Source organism: Thermobia domestica, chromosome 14, assembly GCF_964235325.1.
Source record: "Thermobia domestica chromosome 14, izTheDome1.hap1.1, whole genome shotgun sequence".
Taxonomy (NCBI): Eukaryota; Metazoa; Arthropoda; class Insecta; order Zygentoma; family Lepismatidae; genus Thermobia; species Thermobia domestica.
Window position 1 is genome coordinate 182465983 of NC_137467.1, and position 15469 is coordinate 182481451.

The 15469-nt window shown below is 36.1% G+C and overlaps 1 long non-coding RNA gene across 1 annotated transcript in view; it reads right to left on the minus strand.

Moving 5' to 3' along the window:
- The window catches only part of LOC145670759 (uncharacterized), a 142320-nt gene extending 127651 nt beyond the window's left edge, over positions 1–14669 (minus strand). The window contains exon 1 of the long non-coding RNA XR_014128415.1: positions 14530–14669. This is a non-coding gene — a long non-coding RNA (uncharacterized LOC145670759). The remainder of the gene's footprint in view (positions 1–14529) is intronic.
- Positions 14670–15469: the final 800 nt, after the last annotated feature.

Genomic DNA, 15469 nt, shown 5'->3' on the forward strand with positions numbered 1-15469 from the left:
GAGCCCACTAATTTAGAGTGAAGAAAATGTTCAATAAGAAAACAAGTACTCAAATATTCAAAGGAAAAAAATAATTTAAGTGAATTATATGTTATATTGATTCCTTCTATATTTAGATGGAATAAAACGGAGCTATATTTTACGGAGCGTAATTTGTTTAGTGAGTCCCACAATTTCTCGATAAGCTGGGTAAACTATTGGGCAACTCCATCATATTTTTAGCTGATCACAATCGTGTCGCATGCCAATTCTTGTGATTGTATACTTGCAATATAGTAAACTCAATAAATAAATAAATAAATAAAAATTGAACATCAGTGCTTTGTAATAACTTGACTAGTAAACAGAGCCTAAACAGAATTTTGTAAGGAGTCCATGCCAATGTCTTGACTTCGACCTTATAGACAGCATTGGTACTGAAGTATAGTGAAACCTGTTTGCTTGTTTGTTTATTGTTTCAATTGTGATTATCATTCTAAACAGTTTGGGAGCGTGTAAGGACAGGTCCTGCAGTTTTATTAAAATGAGCTCCGAGCCACTGCGTTCCATCAGATCCCATGGATTTGAACCCATAACCGCAGGTTCCAAAGGCGAGCTCTCTCACCACTAGACCAGTCAGAGGTCTAGTAAAGTCTGTGGAGTTACAAGCAACAGCCGAGAAGAAGCAAAGGATGAACCTCTGACTTCACAGGCTAAAGTGAAGCGTTTTATCTATGAAATTCTAGATGAGATGAGACAAAAAAATGCATGACCTTTTTACTCAGATGCATGATTTGAACGACAGATTTGGATTCGTGTGTTCTATTGCCAACTTTGTGTAGCGACGAAGTGATGAGAGTGAAGAAAGGCTAAATGCATGTTGCTCTGATTTAGCTTTTTTCTACCCGAATGACCTGGGTGGCGTAGAATTTTTTGAGGATTGTGAGGATATAATCCATTCACTAAGGTGTGCTCAGAAAGCTAAAGAACAACTTGATATTTCCTCACAAGGCATACAGAAATATGTATCTTCATTTGGGCTTGAAGCTTACTAAAGTTTGGCAACCGCCTTTCAGATTTTGGCAACAATGCCCGTGTCTGTCGTATAATGTGAAAGGTCTTTCAGCAAAATGAAGCTGATAAAGTCGTACTTGCGCTCCACAATGAGTCAAAAAAGACTCACGAATCTGGACATTCTATCAGAAACAAAATAGCATCTACTTTGGATATAGTTGAGACTTTCGCACCTACCAAAGCAAGAAAGATAGTATTTCTGAATGTTGCTGGAACACAGTCTAATAAGGTAGCGGAACTATAGTCGAAAGTAGTTTCATGTTTCAGCTTAAGACAATAAAAATACAAAAGTACCAAAAGAATAATAAAAAAAAGTCAAGATCTGTCAATTGACTGGTGATTGATGGTAATGAAAAGTAGAATGGTAAAACCCGTAGTAAAATTCTGTGCTTACATATATAATCTACGATATTTCCCCTATTCAATATATTCAGGATTTTTTTTTTTTTTTTTTTTGTTGTTGTAATATATTCTAATACTAAGTGTGTTAGTAAGTGGTATTGTAAAGAGTCATACATGACAGAATATGAACATGACTGAATTATCAAATACAAAAAATATAATTATAAAACAAATGTGAAATCTCGAAACACTCGAAACATTCTAGTGCTTAATTATTCATTGATATTCCGGCAAAAAGAGTGGGACTAAATAGACCGTATATTATCACTGGAAAGAATCCTAGTAAAAAAATAAATAAATGAAGAAGACACACAGGAGAGAAATCTATTCTAGCCATTATTTACTGATAGTTTGGATAAAAAAAAAAAAGTTTAAGTATCGTGTATGATCACTGGAGAGAAATCGAATGTTAAAGTGAATGGGACTAATTGTAGGAAAAAATCTTGTCAAATAAATGCAGCGTAAACTCAGACAGGTGAGAAACCATGAATAAACTTAACCATATGAAAAACTGCACAGGAGAAACACCAAAGGCAAGAAACCGAAGAAGAAAATTCTACAGAACATAGAGCTTACAATTAGAAATCCCATCGGTTGTATTATTATTTACAGTTTTTTTTTCAATATTAGCTCATTATTATATTTTGTACGTAAATGTATCTCTAAATGTACTATTAGGAGCATGGGCGGCGATTAGGGGGGGGGGGCAAGAGGGGGCAGTTGCCCCCCAAATTTTTGAAGTGGAGACCTAATTTATATAGTTTCATTTGGAAATGTAAAATGGTGTCCACACAATTTGGAGAAAAGATCTCTGACTTTTCCCTGACTTTCCATGACGAAAATTCCAGATTTTCCTGACCCCTGAATAGCTTAAAAATATAGAAGAAAAAAAGAAACCCAGCCTCCACACTCCCCATAGTTAGCCTTGTTCTCTTCCGCTTGTTCTCTTCCGCTTCTCTTTCTTTCTTTTTTCAATTTTCTTTCCAAAGGAATGTAAATTTACAAACATGTGCATTAGACCGATATTGATTAGGCCTACATATTACACAAAATGTAAAGTTACAAACGAAAGTGTGCAGCATACAGAGTACTTAAGATATGAAAAAAATTACACATTACAATACCAATTACACAGCATTGTAATATTTCCTATAGTAATAAACAGTTCATACATGATTTTACTGATTATCAAAAAAAAAAAAACAAAAAAAACACACTATGTAACACATATTACATTATGTAACACACACACATTATTTTTGCTGGTGCAGTTCTTAAATGCAACCCATTTAGAAATTTGTTTTCATACTTTCTCGCATAATTTTCTTATCATTTATCTGAATATCCTTCTTGTCGTCTCCGCCGTTTAATTTTCTTCTCTTCTTCCTCCAGCTCCTTTAGTTGTTGCTGTATCTTCCGTTTCTCTCTCTTCTCGTCTCCAGCATTCATTTATCTTTTCTTTTCCAAATACACCTGATATTGTCTCATTGAACTTCTCACTGAATTTATCATACCTCTTGTAATTATTAATCCTGATGATCCACCTATTCTCATCACAGAATCATATATGATCCGTTGAGCAACCAGAGATTCTTCTTGTAAGTTCTCAACAATGAGAATTTTATTTATTGTGAGACCACTTTCAAAAAATGCGTTTCCATGAAAGAAGATAAAACACAATTTCATAACTGACCATAAGTCAACGAAGTTTTTTCCATTTCCTAAGTAAAAAACTCAACAAGTCCGATACCATCTCTGTCATTGGCTATGAATTCATTCCAGTGTTCCTAAAATTCTTCAGTCTGAGCTTTCGCTGTGAGCTAGAGATACTATTTCATCGCGTTCTCAGTCACTTGTCCAGATATCCTCTTGCCACCATGCAATTCTTCTAGAACAGCAAATATGCCAGGATGTAGTTAGATGTGTTTTTCGCAGAAAATTAGTTTCAACGACTATATCAGAGAACACTGACTCCCTCAACATCATCATTGAGAACACTACATTTTGCATCCAGTAACAGTAAAGAAATCAACCCTATTTCATAAATTCAGTAATTGAGCAATGGACCAAAATCGATTTTTCCCTGACCAATCTACCATTTCCCTGACTTCACCTGACACATTTTTACTTCCCTGACCTTTCCCTGACTTTCACTTATTTTCCAGAATGTGGACACCCTGGTAAAGGTTTTGTATGTATTACTGTTTCATAGAAAAAGTAGTGCCATATAATATTTCCTGTTGCATGAGTACGTATTGGTTATTTGTCTTCCCATGGAGTTAAGAAAGCTACAGGAATTGCGTTTTAATTGCAATTCAAAGCAAATAGTATTGTAATTGCATATTTCTTTAAATGTCATAGCATGTGCTTGCAGTACTTACTGTATTTCATTTTGTAAGAAAAAAAACATTTCTTTAATGGTATGTGTGGAATTAAAAGTATAAGTTGTTCATTAATCTCCAGTTTCAATATAACTTCTGCAAAACAAGCCTCATTATTCATTACTATGATTAATATTATCCTTTCTATTTATTTGTTTTGCGAATTTATTATTGAATAATCTGATCAAACAGTTTTCCAGACAGAATATTAAAATATTCATGAGCAAGATCTCAAATCTCTTCTTACGCTTCCGATGTTGAAGAGTATAAAGGGCTAGTACCTACCTGTATTGCTCTTATGAATTTACTTAAAATAGAAATACGATATACGGCATTTTAAGTGGAAAAAGATAGTATCCTATTAGTTATACAACCTTTCATCAAACAGTGTTAGAAACAACCAGGAAATCTAACATTGATATACAATTGTTCACATCATGTCTTGCCCCCCCCACTTTTAACGTCCAACCGCCGCCACTGATTAGGAGCATTATTTCCACTATTCCATTTAATTACAGGTCGCGTTTAAACTAGGATAGTATAGGTGTAGGATAAATTCTGGATTCGTTATTACGTTTTGTTTGTTCTTAAGATTTTGTTATTTCTGTCGTGGGTTGTAGTTTCTCTACTCCCTAATTCATTTTCCATCGTGTCCTTTGTTTAAAAATGAATTGAAAAAGAAACAAATACGCAATGATAGCCCTGGTGCGGTTTTATTTTTAGATACCAGCCTGAAGGCTAGGGATGCGCACGAGTCGAGTCGAGTCGAGATTTAAGCCTGTCTCGACTCGTCTCGAGAAAATGTTGTCTCGACTCGAAAATATGTTTCTGTCTCGACTCGAAGGTCTCTGTCTCGACTCGACAGTCTCCATCTCGACTCGACTCGAATTCGAGTCGAGACAAAATGCACGAGTTAAAATATACGCACACATCAGCCAGAACATTATGACTATCTACCTAATTATCAGTATGTCGACCTTTGGCACGGATAACAACGGCGACGTGTCTTGGCATGTACGCAATGATCCTTGGTAGGTCGCCGGAGAGAGTTACACCACATATGCACACACAGGTCACCTAATTCCCGTAAATTCCGTGGAGGGGCGATGCGCCGTGACGTCACGTTCAATCACATTCCAGATGTGTTCGATTGGGGTTATATCCGGCGAGTCGGGGGACCAACACATCACTTGGAACTCGCTCTTGTGTTCCTAGAACCACTCTATCACATTCCTGGCCTTGTAACATGGTTCATTATCTTGTCGAAAAATCCTACTACCACTGGGAAATATGATCATCATGAAGGGGTGTCCGTAGTCTGCAAGCAGTGTGTGATACGCTTCGGCCGTCATGGTGCCTTGCTCGAGCTCCACTAGACACATGGATGCTCACTTGAATGTTCCCCGGATAATAATTAAGCCTCAGCCAGCTTGTCTCCGTTCCACAGTACAGGTGTCAAGGAGCTGTTCCTTTGGAACACGGCGGATACGCACCCTCTCATTGTATGATGAAGAAGATATCGGAATGTCATCAGACAATACAACGCTCTGCCATTGTGCCAAGGTCTAATGGCAATGGTCACGTGTTCATTTCAGTCGTAGTTGCCGATGTCGTGGTGTTAACATTCGCACTTGAATGGGTCATCGACTGCGGACGTCCATCGTTAGGAGTGTTCGGTTCAATGTATGTTCAGACTAGTGTAGTGAAGGCCTCGGAAGAAACGGAAATTTTGGGTTTAAAAGAACAATTTTTTACGGTTCTCCCGAGCTTGGAAAAAACGGAAAATTTGGGTAAAATTGAAATTTTCGAATATTTTATTATATTTTGCTTTTAAAATTAAAAGTGTTTTGTATTTACTAGTTTTTAGTTAATATGTTAAATCAGACATATTTTATAGTAATATGTTCTATGTAAAATTTCCGGAAATTATGAATCCATTAGAAAAAATAATTTGTTCGGAAATATTAGCAAAAACAGGAAAATATAGTTTAAAACTATTTTCTGGCCGGATGCTAGTAATCTTAATGCTGTAACATGTCTGCAGCATATACAGTAGGAAGTCGAAAATCCGAACTAATTGGGACCACAGGTAGTTCGCATTTTCTAAAATGACAAAAAATGCCATTTAGGCTTACATATACTGTACGGTATGTTCTTCTATTGATACAGTGGTTATTCAATACATACAATAATTACAATACAGTACGAAAGGCTACTTACATTTAATGTTTCTGAAGAACCTGTTCGTACACTAAATTACACTGATCTTGTAAGTCACACTTAAAACTTATAGGCCTAAGAGAAAATAAAAATAAAAATATGTATGACAAACAATTACATATGAATGAACTTTTGTGAAAACACTGACTTCATACAACGTCGACGGACACATTATTGTTTGTTTATCGCTAGCGTTAAGACAAAATGTAAAAAGCTTCTAGGGACCGGGTTCAGATTTTTGACGTTTCGAATTTTTGACGATCGGATTATCAACGTCCTACTGTATATACATTGTATTTCGTTAACGGAAAAATACTAAAAGCAACAGGTTCTAATTCTACTTTTTAGTTTTCTGATTTCTGGTAAAATCCCTCTTTATTCTTTGTATATTTTTCGAAAAACTCAAAACGAGAGAGGATCTTATTTACACATACACACATGTACCGACAAGTGAGTGAATTTGAGCAGCAAGAAATATATTAAAAGGTTGAGTATGTGAAACTTCCGTTCGTTATTATTACAGACTAGCAGAATACCCGTTCTTCGCACGGGAAGAATACGTTTCATTTTGGACACAAAGGGGGCAAAACTGTCCCCAATGAACTTATGGAGCCCCAAAACTATGAATTCGACATTAATATGCGTAATTTTCAATTATCTTTACATGTCATCATCCCCCCTTAGAGTACTAATGGGACTGAATTTCGATTTAAACGGCCGGAAGTGTCACTGTTCATCTCAGCGGCCCCGAAAACTATGATTCGACACTAATATCAGTCTTTTCAATAATTTTATATATCTTCTCCCTCCTCCAAGTTGTGGGGCCGAATTTTGATTTAAAGGACATCGGAAGTGTCATTGTTCATTTCAGCGACCCCGAAAATTATGGATTCGACACTAATATCTGTCATTTCCCCCTCCCTTTCCCTCAAGTTGCATCTTCAAAGTGAAATAATAAAAAGCATCCCGAACCTAATTTATATTGAAAATTTTATGAAGGTCGGTAAAATTTCCAAAAATTTTGAACCCATTAATTAAAAAATTTTCGGGAATATTAGCAAAAACCGGAAAATATAATTTAAAAACTATTTCTTCGCCTGATGCTAGTAATCTTATTTGCTGTAACATGTTTGCAGCATATATACGGTACAATGTATTTTGCTAACAGGAAAAATACTTAAAGCAACAGGTTTTAATTTTACTTTTTAGTTTCGTAATTTCTGGTAAAATCTTCCCTCTTTATTATTTGTATGTTTTTCGAATAACTTAAAAAAAGAAATGAACTTATTTACACATATACACATATACCGCATAAGCAGTAAGTACGCCAGAATTTATTGCTTGGGGGGTGTTCAAAATAAAAGGGGGGTGCTCTCGGAATAGTGATATACATTTTTAAACAAACTCAATGAAAACAGTATATTTTGTTACGCAACTATTGCAGTACTACCACTACTACTACTACTACTACTACTACTACTACTACTACTACTACTACTAATAATAATAATAATAATAATAATAATAATAATAATAATAATAATAATAATATCAGCTCTACGCAGTAGTAGGTTCAATAAAGGAAGTTCACACATTTGAGCATTTATTATTATTATTATTATTAAGCTAAGTAATACAGTGAAACCTCTCAAAACGGACACCGGAGAAACACGATTATTTGTCCGTAAATGACAGGTGTCCCTAGATGGAAGGGTTCTCTCTCATAACACCACACCACACATATTTATGGTATGGAAAAATAAAGTTATTCCTCTCATGAAGGTGTCCACTATTGAGAGAGGCCCGTTAAGAGATGTTTCACTGTATTAGCAATTACCCACCACTATTTTACCCAGTAGTTACATATGAATTCATAACATACGAATTATTGTAATTATTTTGCAAAATTCTGCCCTTATTTCAATTTATTCACCCCCAGCAAGTTTTGTGGGTGATTTTTTCCAAAATATTAATTGGAAAAAATCCCTCGTCCCATGCTGAAATCACATTCGTTTAGTAATTAATTCTGTACATAGTTGCAATTTCATTATATATTCTAACTCTGTTGTTGACGTTAATTGTTGTAATATTATTTGATCTCTTAATCTCCGCTCCTGCCCCTGCCTGGCTACGTGATTCTAAAACGTTTTGACTCCACCCTTCTAACTTCCGTCCGTTGATACACCAGTTGAAGAGTAGCAGTTACCAACTGAATCTGGTATAGGCTTATTACTATATTGTCACATTTTCCTTATTGATTAGGAGGTAGGTGAATGATCGCTCAAGACATTGCCAATTTCAGTCATCTCCATCCGTCCATCAATCTCTTTCTCGGAAACGACCGCGGAGCCCAGGAGGGTAGGTATGAGCGTGTCTGTTTTGTCAATTGTTCTGATCGACACACCGCCCGAAACAATGATGTCATGTGGTTCTCTAAGTCGTATATGAGTACGAGGTCACTTCGTATTTTGAAGTGAAAAAAATAAATAAGAATATTGCCTTCTTTCCAAAACACTAAAACTTTTTTAAACTTGATTTAATAAATAACTTATGTGATGCTAATTGATACAATTGGATTTAGGGGAGTATTTTTTTTCCATCCAGGGATTTGTGTAAAGAAATTTGGAGGGGTGTTAGGGAGTTGTTGGGGGTGTAGATTACTCACTGCGCATAAGTGAGTAAATTTGAGCAGCGACAAATATTTTAAAGGGTTGAATATGTGAAACTTCCGTTCGTTATTATTACAGACTAGCCAAATACCTTGCATGGGGAGAATACATTTCATTTTAGACATAAAAGGCACCAAAACTGTCACCAATGAACTTATAGAGCCCCAAAATTATGAATTCGACACTACTGTTGGTAATTTTCAATTACCTTTACATGTTCCCGTTCGCCCTTAGGAGTACTAATGGGGCTGAATTTGTGGATTTAAACGGCATCTTCTGTTCATCTCAGGGACCCCGAAAGGTATGGATTCGACGGCCATTTTCGATCATGCCTCTCTCTCTCTCTCTCTCTCTCTCTCTCTCTCTCTATATATATATATATATATATATATATATATATATATATATATATATATATATATATATATATATATATATATATATATATGTGTGTGTGTGTGTGTGTGTGTGTGTGTGTGAATTTGGATTTAAACGGCCGGAAGAGTCACTGTTTATCTCTGCGCCCCCTAAAACTATGGATTTAAAACTAATATTAGTCATTTTCAGTAATTCTATATATCTTCTCCCTCCTCCAAGTTGTGGGGACAAATTTTGATTTAAACGGCATCGGAAGTGTCATTGTTTATTTCAGCGACCCCGAAAATGATGGATTCGACACTAACATCTGCCATTTTCCCCTCTCCCCTTCCCTCAAGTTGCACCTTCAAAGTGAAATGATAAAAATCATCCCGAACATCATTTATGTTGAAAATTTTGTCGAGGTCGGTCTGATGATTCAGGAGTTATTAAGTTAGAAACATAGTCACTTTCATTTGGATTGTAATAGATAATCTGTCGCACTAGAAAACATGTGTTTGTTTACATACAGGTAGAGGTCTGCGCAGATACAAAATATTGCATCCGCATCCGTATCGCATCCGCAGCATCTCCATCCGTATCCGCAACATCTCTATCCGCACCCGCATCCGCATCCGCAGATAATGAGATAACAAATACATACAACTTACATATTCTATAATATACGTAGTTTTCTGAATCAAACGAAACAATATATTATATCAGTTTTCTCTTGATCAAGTACCAACTACGATAAATAAAATGCAATATAAACTGTGCAGATACAAATTAGAAATTAATAAACGATTTATGTACTAACCCAAGATCTTCAAATGCAGATATCGGGCCAAAATAATGCCACGTAGGTAATGTCCCCTCAATCAACTAATTTTAGAGCACGTCACTAAGTTTTGAAACTTAATCATTACTCATAAAAAGGGGCATTTGTTCTAAACACAAAGGCGAAATAGAAATAATCGTTATTAAGAAATAAAAATTAATCACAGGACTGCAAACACATCCACATATCCCGAACTGACACTGGCACCAGTAATTGCACTAAATTAAAAAAAAAAAATAAGTGACGAAACTAATAACGCAATACAATGTATGCTTTCACGACCAAGCTCCTTCATGGCTAAGCGGTTAGCGTACACGCCTTTGGCGTGGGAGACCCGGGTTCAATTCGCGGCGGGAGCTCATGTGGTTCGGATTCCACATTAATCGGTAGGTCCACGTATCATATAGCCTTGCTGCTCAACGGGACGTTAAACTCTAAATCAACTCAAGCTTTCATGACCAAGCTTCTACTGAAACTAGAAGTGAAAATAACTTCGAATACAAATAGGAAGTCTATACCGTTAATTTCGGGAAGAGGCAATAGAAGAAGTTTAGAATTTACTGCTTTTCTTTGCAGCCCCCACTCATTGTTGGACACATTTAGGGTAGGAGAAACAACGCATTGGTTGTTCTTTCTTTCTTCACCAGAGGCGCAGAACATACATACATATACACATACACACAAGAAGAAAGAGAGAGAGAAAACAATTGCTGTTATAAAACTTCAATCCCTCGGAATGTTCAGTGAGGTCCGTGGCACCTCTCCGAAGAGAGAAATCTGTGGGATCGCAAACGTGCATTCAGTATCTGCTGTACTTCAAAGGAAACAGTGAATATTTTTTTTAAGAGAGAGGGAGAGAGAAAGATGGGTGTATGATTTGATTTGTTTACTATTTCGGTGACCTACGCGCTTCTCCAGTTTATCACAAAAGGCAAAGATAATTCTGGTAACCAGTTTTCAGTTTATGGAAGGGGATGCGGTGTTTTAAATTAGGGTTTTGGTTCCTGACCTCTCAGGCTAGAAAAACTTTATTTGAGGACATTTCTTCCTCTTCAAGGCGAATGGTCTGAAAATTTTCTGCTTTATCAGAGGGGCTTAGGCGGCAATTATTTTTCTTGTTTACAGTAAATAGCGGTACTTGAGGATTAGCGATGGGGCCTGTCGTTTCTTTCTGTTTAGGTCAGAGATGTCATTCACCTACAAACGGCTGCTAAAAATATTGAAAAAATCAATAAAAGGACAACTCTCTAGTGTCATTTTTTGTCCTTTTGCTGTCACTGAGTCACAAGCTTCAAACACACATTTTTTTATTTTAGTATTTTCAACTGGTTTTAAAACTTTTAATTCAAAACGAACGTTTCTAATGCTCTTTCCACCATTATCAGAAAATTCTCAGCATTTTTTTTTTGTAAAAAAAATGTAGGAAACATTATCCACAATTTTATCCGCTATTCGCACACAAAGGAGATATATCCGCAAATACCCATTTTAATGCGGATATCCGCATCCGCGCAGACCTCTACATACAGTGTACATAAAGTTTATATAAGTGTCTATATTAAAATATTAAATAATAGTAATTATATGTTTTATTGCATGAGTATTAGTGAAGTTTGCCTACCGCTCTTTCTCTTAAGAAGTGATTTGGTTAAAATTAACAAATTTCACTAGATCAAAGAGCATATTAAGAACCCAGTTTCATTCAAGAGACCTATTTGTTGCAACAGAAACACTTCATGTTGGTAGGCTTGTATGTAACTGTAAAAGTTCTGTAATTAATGCACATCCACGAATAAAAGGCATAATAGAAATAAATGCAGACTATTAATTTTCAACTAGCTGAACCTGCGCTCTCTACACAGCGCATCATTACATATGAGCATGAATCACCTTGTCAATCCTCATATATGTACATGTCCCTTTACAGATACAAGTGAAGTACGCATTCATAAAAATCGGCAAGGGGTATCATAAAAGAGAATTTTTTTCGATTATTTTTTTTTTTTGAATATTTCGCACCGTTTGCAAGATTCGAGCCCACTTGTAGTTGGAATTTCTAATTCATATATCACCAGTGTTTCCTTTCTTTTTGCATGCATTATGTAATAAATAAATAAGTTACACACATAATTAATTACTGTATGTCAGAGATACGAGTATACGGAGTTCATTGTGAAAAAACTCCCCAAACAATGAAGATTCATCTTAGACTGGAGAAATGGTTATCCTTCGTTTTCTAAACTTTGGCCATTAAACAAACCCCTGAGAGATATACAACCCCTATGTACAACTATGCGACGTTGGAATATATAACTCATAGAGTATGGTGCTTTACTTTTACAAAAAAATCAGTACTTCCACTGTACCCCTCAAAATGTAATAAAGAACTAATGGCCATGTTGTTTTTGTTTTTAAATATTCAATTAGAACTGGACAATTTACACAAAATTTTGGAATCGACCGATGAAAACGGCACCTTTCTAGCACTTGTGGGTTCAAGATCTCATTGTCGAAAGGACTGGAGACAAACATATAAACTTTTCTGTGGGGACAAACATATACGCGTAAATCTAGTATTTTAATATATAGATAATGATTGGAATAGTTTTATTTTCGAGTGCTATTTTTTAATATTGGCAATATTGAAATTTTTGTACTTACGCCTTTGAAGAAAAAAGATATGATTACTAGTAAAATTAATCTAATACAAATATTTTTATTTTTTCAATTTTTCCAATTTTTCAAGAAAGAAATAAAAAAAGTTTTTTTTACCAACATGTGCAAAATTTCCGGAAATTTTAGAACACAGTTCAGACACACTTGTACTTTGCCCAGCATTAATTAAACTCTGATGTTGGTTCCGGCGCAGTTCGCTGCCTGTCCTGTTTTACCAGTCTGCCCAGCCTACGACATCGGACAAATGTAATGACGTGGGAGGGGGCCCAACTCCTCGACGTTTGGACGTCGTTTCCCCATAGTTTCTCCACTTGTTGAAGACACACACCACAACACTCCTCGAACACCTGACAAGTCCTGCAGTTTCCGAAATTCTCGTGCCGAATGTTTCTGAATGAGTACTTTCTTCAAAATAATATTAAAAGTTATAGAAAGATTTTCGAGACATTCGAGTCGAGTCGAGATTTTTAGGAGCTGTCTCGACTCGACTCGTGTCTCGACTCGAAAGTTCGAGTCGATAAATACGTTTGCCTCGACTCGTCTCGAATTTTACAAAGTGCATCTCGACTCGAATTCGAGTCGAGTCGAGTCGAGATTCGAGACATGTCTCGACTCGTTCGCATTCCTACTGAAGGCGGTTCTCAGCATTAAAAAATATAGACAGGGATGCTGAATGTCACCCCCATTTATTTAATGTATCCCAGATTAAGATGGTTTAATCACACACGCCAACGGGAAACGGGGGAGGAGTGAACAGGAACAATAATTATGCAAATGAATGTCAAAAATAGCAGCGTACAAATCATGATTGTTCGAGAAGGGGCCCCGATCTACTTCACTGCCCCGAGCCCCAGTTTGCCTTACGCCACCACTGAGGACTAGAATACAATTTTTTTCAAATCTGAAAATTTTTCTGTACGAATCTTTTGTACTACTTTACTACCGGACTGTACTGTAAAAAAATGTTCGTTTGTACCTGCCATAAATTCGAAAAAATCGAAAAATAAAGTTCTCCTGTTAAGTTAACGTGAACATAGCATTACCACTGATAAATGTCCACAAATTTTAAGATTTTCCTGTACGAATGTTTGTACTGCATTTTTACGGATAGTAACGTAAACATTTTCGTTCGTAGCGGTCTCAAAGTTGAAGAAATCGAAAAATAAAATGGTCCTGCTAAGTTCACGTGAAATTCATTGTTTACCAGCGAAATTCATATATATATATATATATATATATATATATATATATATATATATATATATATATATTAGCTCTCGAGTTTTTTCCTTCTTTTCTGCTGCTGCTGCTGTAAGTATCTGGACAACACGAGACAGTATTGTCAAAATGCACTTATATAATTCGCTCCTCCATGTGGGGAGTGGGGGTGATACTTCACTAACCAATCGTATTTGTAACAAGCGGAAGGATACAATTATTTTGTTTATCGGAGTTTAGAGCTTACTCTGAACAAGGAATAGAATAGAAATTTTCTAACAACTGTGAACTAGCGGGAAATCGTGTCACGAGACGCCACCGCTCCTTTGATATTTTTTTACCTTTAAGGATATTAATTTCCTTCCTCTGGTTAGCACAGCTTCGTACCATTAGTCTATTTCAGTCTTACAGACAAACTTTGCCCGAGGTAAAGTGGGTATGGCTGTATAACATTTAACAACTCGATCATAATAATGGAGTAATTAGAATTGAAAATCACAAAGCCATTAAGCACGAATCTAATAAACAGCAGATGGAGTAAATTCAAGCCACTTTTGCGGGCACAATTAAATGACCACTAAAGCTCCCTCAAAAGGATGTAAACCGGGACACCAAGTTAACTTCATCAAACATCGAAAAATTTCACCAAATCCAAAAGAAAAAATTCACAGCGATCAATTATTAAATAAACATCTGAATAACTTGCACTCACTTTACTTTTGGCCTCTTGCTTTCTCCACTATATTACATTGTATCCAACACGAAGACATGCTGCATACTAACAACGTAAAAACTACACGTCGAAACAATCTCGCGCGAAACCAACACCACAGCTGTAGGGCAATGATACAAGTCAACCTCGCGAGGCAAAGGCCTGGCAAGGAAGACTTGTCCTTCAGGGTTGGAAACTCTCTCTCTCTCTCTCTCTCTTTCGTCATTATCGTTCTTTCTTTCTCCTTTTTCTTTTCTTTTTTAACGGAACTAAATACTTAGACACCAGGTAACAACAACAAACGTTAAATTATCGTTAAGATAAATATAAATCTAACCTTAATATTTTATATATGCTAATTACATATCAATAACATTGTGGCTATTAATACATTTAACATAATTTTCAGCATTTATTTAGTCTACAAGGTGCAAAATTCCACTATCTATAGAGAGAGAGGGAGAGAGAGAGAGAGAGAGGGAATGAGAGAGAGAGAAAGAGGCATGATCGAAAATGGCCGTCGAATCCATACCTTTCGAAGTACCTGAGATGAACAGAAGATGCCGTTTAAATCCACAAATTCAGCCCCATTAGTACTCCTAAGGGCGAACGGGAACATGTAAAGGTAATTGAAAATTACCAACAGTAGTGTCGAATTCATAATTTTGGGGATCTATAAGTTCATTGGTGACAGTTTATGTCTAAAATGAAACGTATTCTCCCCATGCAAGGTATTTGGCTAGTCTGTAATAATAACGAACGGAAGTTTCACATATTCAACCCTTTAAAATATTTGTCGCTGCTCAAATTTACTCACTTATGTGCAGTCAGTAATCTACACCCCCAACAACCCCCTAACACCCCTCCAAATTTCTTTACACAAATCCCTGGATGGAAAAAGAATACTCCCCTAAATCCAATTGTATCAATCAGCCTTACA